Consider the following 12,051-nt stretch of genomic DNA (forward strand, 5'->3'; position numbering starts at 1 on the left):
TGGATTAAAAAGGAAAAAAAAAAGAGGAAAGAATGTGATCAGGTTAGATACCAGAGCAAAGCCATGTGCTAGATTTAGGGTGTATTTTGCTCTATTAGAAAAAATTTTATCCCAAAATTAAAAAAATAATAATATGTATACAAAAAATAAGGTTAAGTACAATGAAGGGATAAAATATGACTATAACAATGAAAATTAAAGATGTTTAAAAAGGTATTGATATGATAAAATAGTTTAAAATCATTAAAATAGGAAAGAGGAAAAATTTAAAAAAGAATAAGAAAAAAAAATTAAAAAATGTAAGTTTGAAAGACTGAAAGATCATGGGAAAAAAGCCATGAATTCTATGTGTTGCTTTCCCCTAGCTCTGGGGTTTTGCAGTTCTCATTGATCAGTAAACTTGGCTAGATGTTCTTGCTGATCTTTTGGGGGTGGGTCCTGCTGTGGTGATTCTCAAATGTCTTTGCCTGAAGTGGAATTTCACCACACTTGCCAGGGGCCAGGCTAAGTAATCTGTGTGGTTTTGGTCTCTGGAGCTTTTGTTCCCTGAACGCTTTGCATACAGCTCTGGAGGTCGGGAATGAAGATGGTGGCCTTCCAATCTCCAGCCCGTAGGACCTGAGAGCTCAGGGCCCCACTCCTCAGCATGCCTCAGAGAAAAGCAGTCAATCCCTTCCTTCTCCCTGGTCTCTGGCCACCGTCCATGTTCACCTGGCCTGTGACTGACCGTTTCTATCTCTGGTGCACCGCCCCATTTGGAGTCTCCAAACCCAGCAGATTCTTGCACCACGCTCCCGCATTGCTCTTCCCAGAGGAGGAAGGTGAGTCTCCCTGGATCTGCTGCTTGTTGGTTCCCTGTCCGAAGAGCAGTTTCCTGACTGTGCCTTGGATCACAGTTTAAGGTAACTCTGAGCTGAGAGCCCACTTCTCATCTCCGTCTCTATAGCCAGCTTCCCTGCTCTGATACCTGGGAGCTCTGCCACACTCACGCACCCCTGGTCTTTCTGTGACCCCATGGGTCCTGAGACCACACTGTCCCCATGAAGGCTCCACCCCTTGCTTAGCCTCTGGAGCAACATCCCTTGTGGAGCAGGCTTCTAAACATTCCAATTTTGTGCTCTGCTGATCTCTCACTTGTTGGAGCCAGCCCCTCCTCCATGGTCTATCCTCCTGAATGTTGCCTTAGATTCACTTCTCTGCATGTCCTACCTTCTGGAAAGTGGTCAATTTTCTGTTCCTTGAATTGTTGCTCTTCTTCTCTTCTCCCTCCTATTGAGCTTGTAGCTGTTCAGAATGGTTTGATAACTATGTCTAGCTGAACTCTTGGGATCTGATGATATTTAGGTCTCCTACTCCTCTGCCATCTTGCTCCTCCTGAAATATTCTAATTTTTAATTGATTATAATTAATACTATAATATAATTTATAAGAAATATATGTTTCTCAGATGTATTTTGTCTTTACACATAGTTCCTGAAAATGCTTCAGAGCCACAGAGGTGAAATAAGTATCTTGTTTATCAGTGAAGGTGACTTTTGGATCCTATCCAAGGGCAGTGGCTGGTTGCCAGGAGGACCAACCATGTGATTAGAAGGTTGGAATTTAACAGTCCTACCCTATGACTTAGGGCTGGGGTTGAATCAGGCAATGGCTTAGTCAATCATGACTATGCAAAGAAACCGCCATTAAAAACTCAAAAGGACTGAGTTTGGATAGCTTCTGGGTTCATGAGCCTGTGGAGATGTGGGCAGAGAGGTAAACCTGGAGAGAGCATGAGGCCCTTTCCCTATACCTCACCTTATGTATCTCTTCATCTGGCTGTTGATTTGTCTTCTTTGTCATATCCTTTAACAAACCAGTAAATGTGTTTCCCTGTGCTCTGTGAGCCATTTTAGCAAATGAATTGAACCTAAGGATGAGATCACTGGAACCTCCAATCTGTAGCTTGTTGGGTCAGACACAGGTAACATTCTGGAGCTACAGACTGGTGTCTGACGTGGGAGGTGGGTGCAGGGGGCAATCTTATAGGACTGAACCTATAACCTGTAGAATTTGATGCTATCCCTAGGTAGATGGTGTCAGAATTTAGTTGAATCCTCTGATACCAGCAGGGTGTCTGAGGATTGCTTGCTGTTAAGTGTTAGAGGCCCTTTCCCGTCATGTTGGGATTGGGTCCAAAAACCCTAAATGTGTTGGTGTCAGTTAAGTGGGATTTACTAGAATGGATCTGGCTCATAGAAACATGTGGTATTTGAAGAGAAAGAATACTCGGCAGGGGATAAGGAACCTTTGACCCTTGGATGACTTCCTAGTCACTGATGGTATGAAACAATGGCTGCAGTGCTATCAGTTACTAAATGTGAATGTTACCAGTGGAATTTAGAAATTGTAGTAGAACAGACTCTGGAAGAGTTGGCTCATTGTATATATAAGGGAATGTGAAATAACAAGTAGGGTAATATCTAATGCCATGGTTACTGTCATTGAAATAGCCAAAATGAAAATAAAAGAATGTTGGGTCAGGCCTTGATGCTAAACCAAGACCCAGCATTTGTGTTGATCTGTGCTTTTGCCGTTGGTTACAAAGCTGCCTAGAAAGGGCAAAATTATGCAGGGGCAATAGAAAGTACCTCTAAGACCTCTGGTCACCAAGAAGGTAATTAATATAGAGGAAGGACAAAACCTAGAAGCTACTAAAACCAGGGGATGTACAGTCATACCTCAGAGATATTGTGGGTTTAGTTCCAGACCACAATGACAAACTGAGTCAAGTGAATTTTTTGGTTTTCCAGTGTACATAAAGTTTGTTATACTATATTGTACTCTATTAAGTGTAACAGCATTATTTTTAGAGAACAATGAACATGTCTTAACCAAAAAATACTTTATTGGTTAAAAAATGCTAATCATCTGAACTTTTAACAAGTCATAATTATAGTTCACTATAACAAATAAAATAATGAAAAAGTTTGAAATGTGAGAATTAAACATGATGCAGAGACAGAGAATGAGAAAGGCTGTTGGAAAAATTGTGCCAATAGACTTGCTTAATGTAGGATTGCCACAAACATTCAATTTTGTAAAAACAAACAAAAAACCCATGAAATATCTGAAGTGCAATAAAATGAGGTATGCCTGTAGCCTCATTTTGTGTATCAACATCATCATCTTTCTAAGGAACATTGACTGAAATGAAATGGATTGAGAAAATAACCAGTTTAGGGGATATGTCTTGGTTTTGGATGCTTCAAAGTAGAAAAGCAGGTTTGGGTTGATGCAGGACCTGCAGATCACTATTTAACAGTTTCAGATGGTGATACATGATCCAGAAACATGGGAGGTTATTCCTGAGGGAAGAGCTGGCCTGGTGGAGTGGAGTGGAGCCACTATAAAGTATATTTATCCTGAGATGGGCAGCTGCCCAACTCCCCCCATAAATGCCAAATGGAACATCACAGATAAATGGCTTTCTGATGATCAGGATATTTACCCCCTGAGTATGCATGTTACCCAGGTTATGGTAAATATTGTAATTAAGAAGGCCCCTATTATAGGCACCTTGTGCAACTTTATGGTTATAGAATTGAACAGTAGTTTCAGAAGCCTTATCAGATTTGCTGTCTCAGTTTTCCTGTATTGGTCTTACTGATACCAAGAACATTAAAGTAATTAAGAAAAATGAGAAGAGACAAAGGGGAGAGCCAAGGGGCTCAATCCAGTGGAATGGAAATTTTTAGCTGGTTAATGAGAAATGGGATATCTAAAAACAGACATTGATGGAGTTCAAACAAAGGTGTTGACGCAGTATTACCAGAGATTGGGTGGACCATTAGGACTCCCATTAAAGGCCCCTGAACAAGTCTGCTCTATTAACCTCAATTTGGAGGAATTTAAAAAGCCAGAGTGCAAAGATTACAATGAGAAACTTGACCAGAAATTCCCTTGGATAATGCTTAGGAAGATTAACCAGGGTGAAGATTGATGTAGAGGCTAGGGTCTTCTGGCCCTACCCCCAACCAGGGATCCAAGGCCATATACACACACCTGGGTAAAATGGCCTCAGGTAGGGGGAGGGAAGGAAAGGACTCGAGACTATTTGATAAAAGAGCCCAATGCACTATGATTCTACAACCTGTTGAACTAGTAGCAGGGGCTAAGTTTAGATTGGGAGGATACAGAGATACAATGGTTGATGGAATAAGTTAAGTAAAAGTCTGGGTGAAAATTGGGGTTTTTGAACAGATTTTGTGTGAGGTGGTCACATATTCTTTACCTGGATGTATTATTGGGAAGGATACTATGATGATGGATTGCTCCCCTACCTCATATTGTAAAACAGAGGGCATGTAAGCCTACCCTCATGCCAGTTTTAATCAGGCATGCTCCATGGGAATCACTAGAAATGCCCAAGCCCATGCAGGTGTTCAACTGAAAGCAATACAGTACTTGGTAGATCAAAATACTGATGATCTGCTAGACACTGGAGTGCTGGTGCCAATGAATTTGCTATACTGTTGCCCTGCATGGACTGTGGAAAAGGCAGATGGTTCACAGAAACTAATAGTAGGCTAATCTAGTTGTACTGCCCAGAGCTTCAGCAGTTCCAGATATGGTCTCCACCAAGCAGAAAACCTATCAGGCTAAAGGAGGCTGGTATTCAGAAACAGACCTTACTCTGTCCTAGAAAATAGCCCACCAGTTTTTCCTTCTTGTGGGAAGGATCCCAGTTTACTTCTGCACTGCCCTGCTTATTATCCTTTGGCTGGGGATCTGGACATGATGCACATCTCAAGTATAATGTGCTATATTCATACCATGATAAGATCAGAAACTGAAGAGCAAATTAAAACTGACTTGAATGTGACTCTGATATACCTGACCTTCTGGGGCTAGTTAGCCCAGCAAAGGTCCAAAGGCCTGCCTAAACGGTAAAATTCCCAGAAATAACTTAGGCAGGAGCCACCTAAGACGTTCCAAAAATGACTGAAAAAACCTGCTGTCATTACCCACCCCTAAGATCAAAGATGAAGCCCAGAATTTGGTGGTTTATCTGGATTTTGGAGAGCACATATTCCACATTTGGGAATATTAACTCCCAACTATAAAGCTACCTGAAAGCTATATTTAAGTGGCAACCTGCACAAAAGCAGGTCATGTCTGAATTACAAAAAGTGGTAGCTCTCTCAATGCCATTGGGCCTTTATCACCCCCATAATGTATGATTTTGGAAATGTCTGAGACCCATACTCATGCATACTGGGGTATAAGTAGCAACTGTTGGGATTTTGAACCAGAAAATTTCCAGATGTTGCTGCCCAGTACACACCATCAGAGGGATAATTATTAGCCTGCTGTTGGGAATTGAGACTGCCTTAGTGACTGAAGGTCATAAAATGATTATGAAATTTAAGAGTCTCATCATGTCTTGAGTGATGTCAGAGAAACAGTCTAGTAAGGAAGGCAGAGCCCGGAAGAGTGACATAATAAAACAGAAATGGTTCATACAGGAGAATACTACCAGGGGAAAGCAATGGGGCACCCCCTGTATCCATGAGTTGGTAGCTTCTTTTCCTCTAGGACCAACTTTCAAACCCCCTGAACCAACTGCTATGTGGATACTGAACAGTTCTCCACTGAAGAAATGAAGAAAGACATGTTTGGTTTATAGATGGCTGTTCCAAGATCAATGGACAGTACCTTGTTTAGTAAGCTGCCATATTAAGACTAGTGGATGCCAAGATTCTGAAGAAGGCAAGAATTAATTGGTTCAGTAGGCTGAATCACATGTCGTTTGCCTGGTAGTAATGGAGGAATTAAGCAGTGGTAAAAAGAAGCCCCATGCTTGGGTTTTTCCTGGATCATGGGTTGTAGCCAATGGCTTGGCTGTCACCAGTAGCCTGGCTATCTGGTCAGGTAGATGGGCAGTAGAAGACTGGACTACAGCAAGGCTATCTTTGTAGAACATGGTCCTGTAGAAATCACTCTGGGAGTTTGAGGGGCACATTGAAGTAGGACATGTTGATGCCCATCAGAAGAACCCTCCCCACCCCCCCATACTTCCATGTTCAGAAGGTGATTAGAACCACCAAATGGACCTTCTGTTGCATTACCTTGAGTTGGCCATCTGGGTCCATGAAATGAATGGACAGAGGGGACTGCAGCAGTACAGAGATAGGATGAATCTACGCCTATTCCTCTTGCACCCCATGAGGCACGAAACACCAACAAGAACATGCTGTCAACAAGGGAGGTGGACTACAGGTGGCCACGTGGCAGATTCACTGGTGGAAGGCCCTCAATATGGCTGGCAACTCTGGTGCCAGTAGCCCCAGGGGGCGCTCCAAATGGGTCCTGACAGGAATGGATGCTGCCCCTGGACCGAGTTTTGGGGTAGATACAACTGTTCAGGATGTTATAACAGAGCCAGAACAGAAGACCTTGCACAGCCAACCATCCATTTCTTCAGACCAGGAACTCACTCTACAGCCTATAATGTCTGACAATAGCCAGAGATCCTCCTCACAGTAACAGATAATTGGAATGGGCAGTTGAAATGTTTACTGTCTAAAATGGGGGGAGATAAAAGCAGGGGGGGATGTCTTACATGCCTTTAAGGGTGTGTGCTTACACTCAACCTGAGGGGCGCTGAGGGAGGGTCCCCATTGTTTCTTCTACCTTTCTGGGGAATCTGGGAAAGAGGGGTGGGGAGGATAGTGGTACAACTATGTAATTCTCCCCTCACATCGCAGTAACTCTTTTTTTCCTACCTCATGCAGTGGTCCCAGAGCAGGTATGCAATTGTGGCCATCTGAATGAAGCAGGGGTGATTACTGAGCAAGCAACTATAATACCCCTAAGTCTTTCTCAGTATTCCTAAGGGTCTAATGGGGTGGGCTGTTTGCTCATCTGGCAAAGTTGCAACTGATGATGAATGCTGCTGGGTTGTCTCCTGATTGGGACAATACACTAGTTCTGTACCTGTCTAACCCCACCTTGTATGAGTGGGAGGGGACTGAGGGGGAGGTACTTGCTAGACTAGTATTACTGCCAGCAATCTAGAGCAGCAGAGTGGCCAAATCTAATGTCCCTTCCAGAGGTGGAAGAGTCTGGGTAAAGATAATTGACAGATCGAGAGAAAGATAAATAGCTGAGGGTAAAGGGATATGGGTAATATACGGGTTATGCAATAAGGGGAAAAAAATCCAACATTTTATTGAGACTTCAAGAGATGCTGAGAATGAATAATGTTCTCTGTGGCATACCAGATGCCCGGAAGGGTGAAGCTGTGTTTGCTGAGATCACCTCTGCTTTTGGAATCAGACAAGATTGAATGGCAACCTGCAAACCTGAGAGATGTTGTTCTGGGAGGCATTATCATCTTCAGATATGTGGAGGAAATGGACCAAATGTCAATGATTCAATGGAACTCTAGTGGTGCCAGTATCTGTTGACCCTTTTTTTTTCAGGATGTATATATCACTTGTGCCCTCACCAGAGGGGGGAGGTGGGACCTATATAATAACACTCAGTGGTAACCAGTCTTAGTATATAGACCTGTGAGATGAGGCAGGGCGGTGATGACTGGCTTTGTTCTCAGCTGATTTGGAATCCAGAACTAACTGGATTAAGGACTCTTGTCCTTAATAATATGGTATATGAGCAAGGACTGTTTTTTTTTTAAGATTTAAAAAAATTTATTTGATAGATGAAGATCACAAGTAGGCAGAGCATCAGGCAGAGGCAGAGGGAGAAGCAGGCTCTCTGCTGAGCAGGGAGCCTGACGCAGGGCTAGATCCCAGGATCCTGGGATCATAACCTGAGCTGAAGGCAGATGCTCAACAACTGAGCTACCCAGGTGCCCCACAAGGACTGCTTTTGTTGGATTGGCAAAGTGAACACCTCTGTAATATTTCTGGATTTGTTCTGTAATGAAACTGAGTTGTACCATGACCATTCTGTGATATATTATAATACTGGGATCATTGGTAAAATTCAACTACTTCATGTAAATAAGGCTTTTGGTAATATAGATGTTGATCAAATGTATTGGGAGATTGAACTAAAGCTGCCTCAAGATATAATAATGGAAGGTGACTGGCCCGAGGAGGAACTGGATCTAGCTAATCACCAGCTGATTTCTGTGCTAAATCCCTCTGCACAAATTTATCCTAAGATACAAATAGCAGTAGATGAGGGGGTGGGGAAAGAATAATCACACTAATAGAATATAAAAATGTAATGGCTTTATAGGACAAATGAGCAGTTTTGGTAAATATATTGCTACCCCACACTAGCTTCTCCAAGTGTTAGGCCTATTTGTGTTGGTACTATTGCCATACCTGTCCTAGAAAACTACACCAAGTAAAAGTGCTGTGACAGGTATCATTTTGCCACAAGGGATCCTTGTTTGAAGATCAGGGGGTGGACTGAGCTATACAGTTGACCTTTGAACAGTGTGGCGGGTGAGGTCTTCCAGGGTGCTGTCAACAACGTGCACGGAACTTTTGACTCTTGAAAAACTGAACTAAGAGCCTACCATTGACTGGAGGCCCTACTCCTAATGGCCAACAGATATTTTGTATATGCATTTTATACTGTATTCTTACAATAAAGTGAGTTAGAGAAGAAATGTTAAGAGAATCATCAGGATGAGGAAAGAGAATTTTAAAGTTGCAAGGAAAATGCATTTATAGTAGTACTGTATTATAAAAACATATATAAGTGGATTCACAGTTCAAACCTGTGCTCCAGGGTCAACTATAATGATTTGTAAGAAATACATATTTGGTCATTCAGATGACCAAATTATATTTCTTAGATATATTTTGTCTTCATCCATGGCTCCTAAGAATGCTTCAGAGCCATAAAGGTGGAATGGGGGTCTTGTTGTTAATGAGGGTGGGGTCCAAAAGTCACCTAAGGGTGGGGGATGATTGCTAAGAGGACTGACCTTGTGATTTGAGGGTTGAAACTCTCAGTCCCACACTGTGACCTCTGGGGAGGGATGAGAGACTGGAGGTTGAGTCAGCCAATGGCCAATGACTTAGTCAATCATGACTATGTAACGGAACCCTCATTAAAAACCAAAAAGGGCTGGATGTGGAGAGTTCCTGGGTTGGTGAGCGTGTTGACACTCAGGGAGAGTGGCACACCTAGAAAGGACATGGAAGTTCCTAAGTCTTTCCCCCTACCTCACCTATTTAACTATTCACTGGCTGTTGATTAGTCTTTAATGATATTCTCTAACAAACAGGTAAATGTGTTTCCCTGTGTTCTATGAGCCACACTAGCAAAAGAATTGTCATTGGACTCTCCAGTCCATAGCTGGTTGGTCAGAAGCACAAGTTAGCAGCCTGGGGCTTGTGACTGAGGCCTGAAGTGTGGGGTGGGGTTTGGGGCAGTCTTGTAGGACTGAGCCCTTGACTTGTGGAATCTGATGCTACCTCTGGGGGTGATAGTGTCAGAATTGAGTTGATTTCTCCAATACCAGGAGAGTGTTAGAGAATTGCTTGGTATTGTATATATTCTCTCCTCTCCTCCCACCCCAGCCCAACATTGGAATTGGGTCTAGGAACACCAGAAGAATTGGTGCCAGTGAAGTGAGATTGCTAGACCCTGGCTCATGGAAACACGTCTCCAAAGGCAAAGGGTGGAGTGGAGAGAGATGAGAAAGCTTTGACTCCTAGGTGGTAAGCCCTGGAAGAGTTAGCCTTTTTTTTTTTTTTTTTCCTTCCCTTCCCTTCATCAAGGAGAACAGTTTACATTCTGCATCGGGATTCTCAGAGCACCCATAAGTCCACATTGAGTTATTCTAACTTACAAAAAAGAAACTGGAGAAAAAAAATAGTTAATGACTGGCCCAAGGTGACACATCTATTATGAAAAGAGAAAGCAGGATGAGAACCCAGGTGTTTATAAGTCTCACCTTAAGTGAACCCTGTATGCAGATGCAGAAAATAGTCCTTATTCACAGTTTAAGATCTTATACTGAAATTTCATTCTTGTTCATTTGATGCCTCTACTTTTGCATTGTATATAACTTGTGTTCTCTCCCAAAAAAACACAGAGTAATCTGGACATATCAGGTTTGTCTGTTTCATTTACCTGGCTTTGAGGAGTAACCAGGCATTCCCATAGGAGAATGAACCGTCATCTCTTTAGTTATTTCTTTTTCTATGATATCAGGACATTTGTAGTTGGGAGGCTTTACTGAAGTCATTATGAACAGATTATGAATATAACTGCAAAAAGAAATTGTTTTATTTTTGTCCTACACTCTCAGAACAACTGATAAAGGAAATCTCTGCCTAAGAGGCTTAACTGTACCAATGTGTGTTATGGTCAATTATGGGGATTCTTTAAGTGCTGTAGTTTGTGATAGTCTAGACCTTCTAACAGCTTCACTGTTAGCCACCTAAGCAAGAATCAATGGCTTTCTCTTAGTAGTTAGAAGAAAAATTGTACTTAACTAAAACCAAACTTTTTTAAATAGAAAAGGTACTTCATTTCTATAAATCCTCTTAGTAAACAAGGATTTTATTTGTCATCTTAGCAATCAAGAAATCCCCCAAAATGAATGACAAGGTGACTTGAGGGTCTTTTGATTGAATCATACAATTTTCTGGTGTTATGACAAGTTTCTGGATTGTTTTGGTAAGCTTCTGCTTCCATTTCAGAAAGATATTTGAGTATTACCAGTTTGATAGGTTGTGGTTTGCTTCCCAAAGGGACAGCTTAACCAGCAGCTAATATGGTTCTAGAAAACAATTAGCGGTGTCCTCAGCAGCACCCATGTGTGCCCTCCATCTGTTCCCCAAGTTTGTGTTTTTAAAGCCAGGCTAAGTCTCAGGAACAAGAAAATAGGGCCATGGTGATGGTGTGGAGGTCAAAGCATAGCCTTTTCCCACAATTACACATGAAAACACATGTTAAGCATTCTTTAATCACTTCACAACACATCTACTAGATGTGTAGACTAAGCAAAAAAAAAAAAAAAAAAGGTGGGGGGAGGATAAAACCTGCAGGAGAGAAGGAACAATTCATAATCCCTTACCCCATTACCTTTTATTAGAGATTTGATTATCTTAAAGACAGAATATCTTAAGACTATTTATAATCCTAAAATTTGTTTGAAACCAGAAGAGACCCTGAATTGCTAAGGAAATGTTGAAAAAGAAGAACAAAACTGGGGCATCACGTTGCCTGATTTCAAGCTTTACTACATATCTGTGATCACCAAGACCGAGTGGTACTGGCACAAAAACAGACACATAGGCCAATGGAACAGAGTAGAGAGTCCAGGTATGGACCCTCAACTCTATGGTCAAATAATCTTCGACAAAGCAGGAAAAAATATCCAGTGGAAAAAAGACAGTCTCTTCAATAAATGGTGCTGGGAAAATTGGACAGCTATGTATAGAAGAATGAAACTTGACCATTCTCTCACACCATATACAAAGATAAAGTGGAAATGGATGAAAGACCTCAACGTGAGGCAGGAATTTATCAAAATCCTAGAGAAGAACATAGGCAGTATCCTCTTTGACACTGGCCACAGCAACTTCTTTCAAGACCCGTCTCCAAAGGCAAAGGAAACAAAAGCAAAAATGAACTTTTAGGACTTCATCAAGATAAATGGCTTCTGCACAGCAAAGGAAACAGTCAACAAAATGAAGAGGCAACCCACGGAATGGGAGAAGATATTCGCAAATGACACTACAGACAAAGGGCTGATATCCAAGATCTATAAAGAACTCCTCAGACTCAACACCCAAAAAACAGATAATCATGTCAAAAAATGGGCAGAAGACATGAACAGACCCTTCTCCAAAGAAGACATGCAGATGGCTAACAGACACAGGAAAAAATGTTCATCATCATTAGCAATCAGGGAAATTCAAATCAAAACCACACTGAGGGGCACCTGCATGGTTTGGTTGGTTGGGCGACTGCCTTCAGATCAGGTCATGATCCTAGAGTCCCAGGATCAAGTCCCACTTTGGGCTCCCGGCTCCATGGGGAGGCTGCTTCTCCCTCTGACCTTCTCCCTTC

The sequence above is a fragment of the Lontra canadensis genome, unplaced genomic scaffold (genome assembly GCF_010015895.1).
Source record: "Lontra canadensis isolate GAN:19392208 unplaced genomic scaffold, GSC_riverotter_1.0 scaffold15, whole genome shotgun sequence".
NCBI lineage: Eukaryota > Metazoa > Chordata > Mammalia > Carnivora > Mustelidae > Lontra > Lontra canadensis.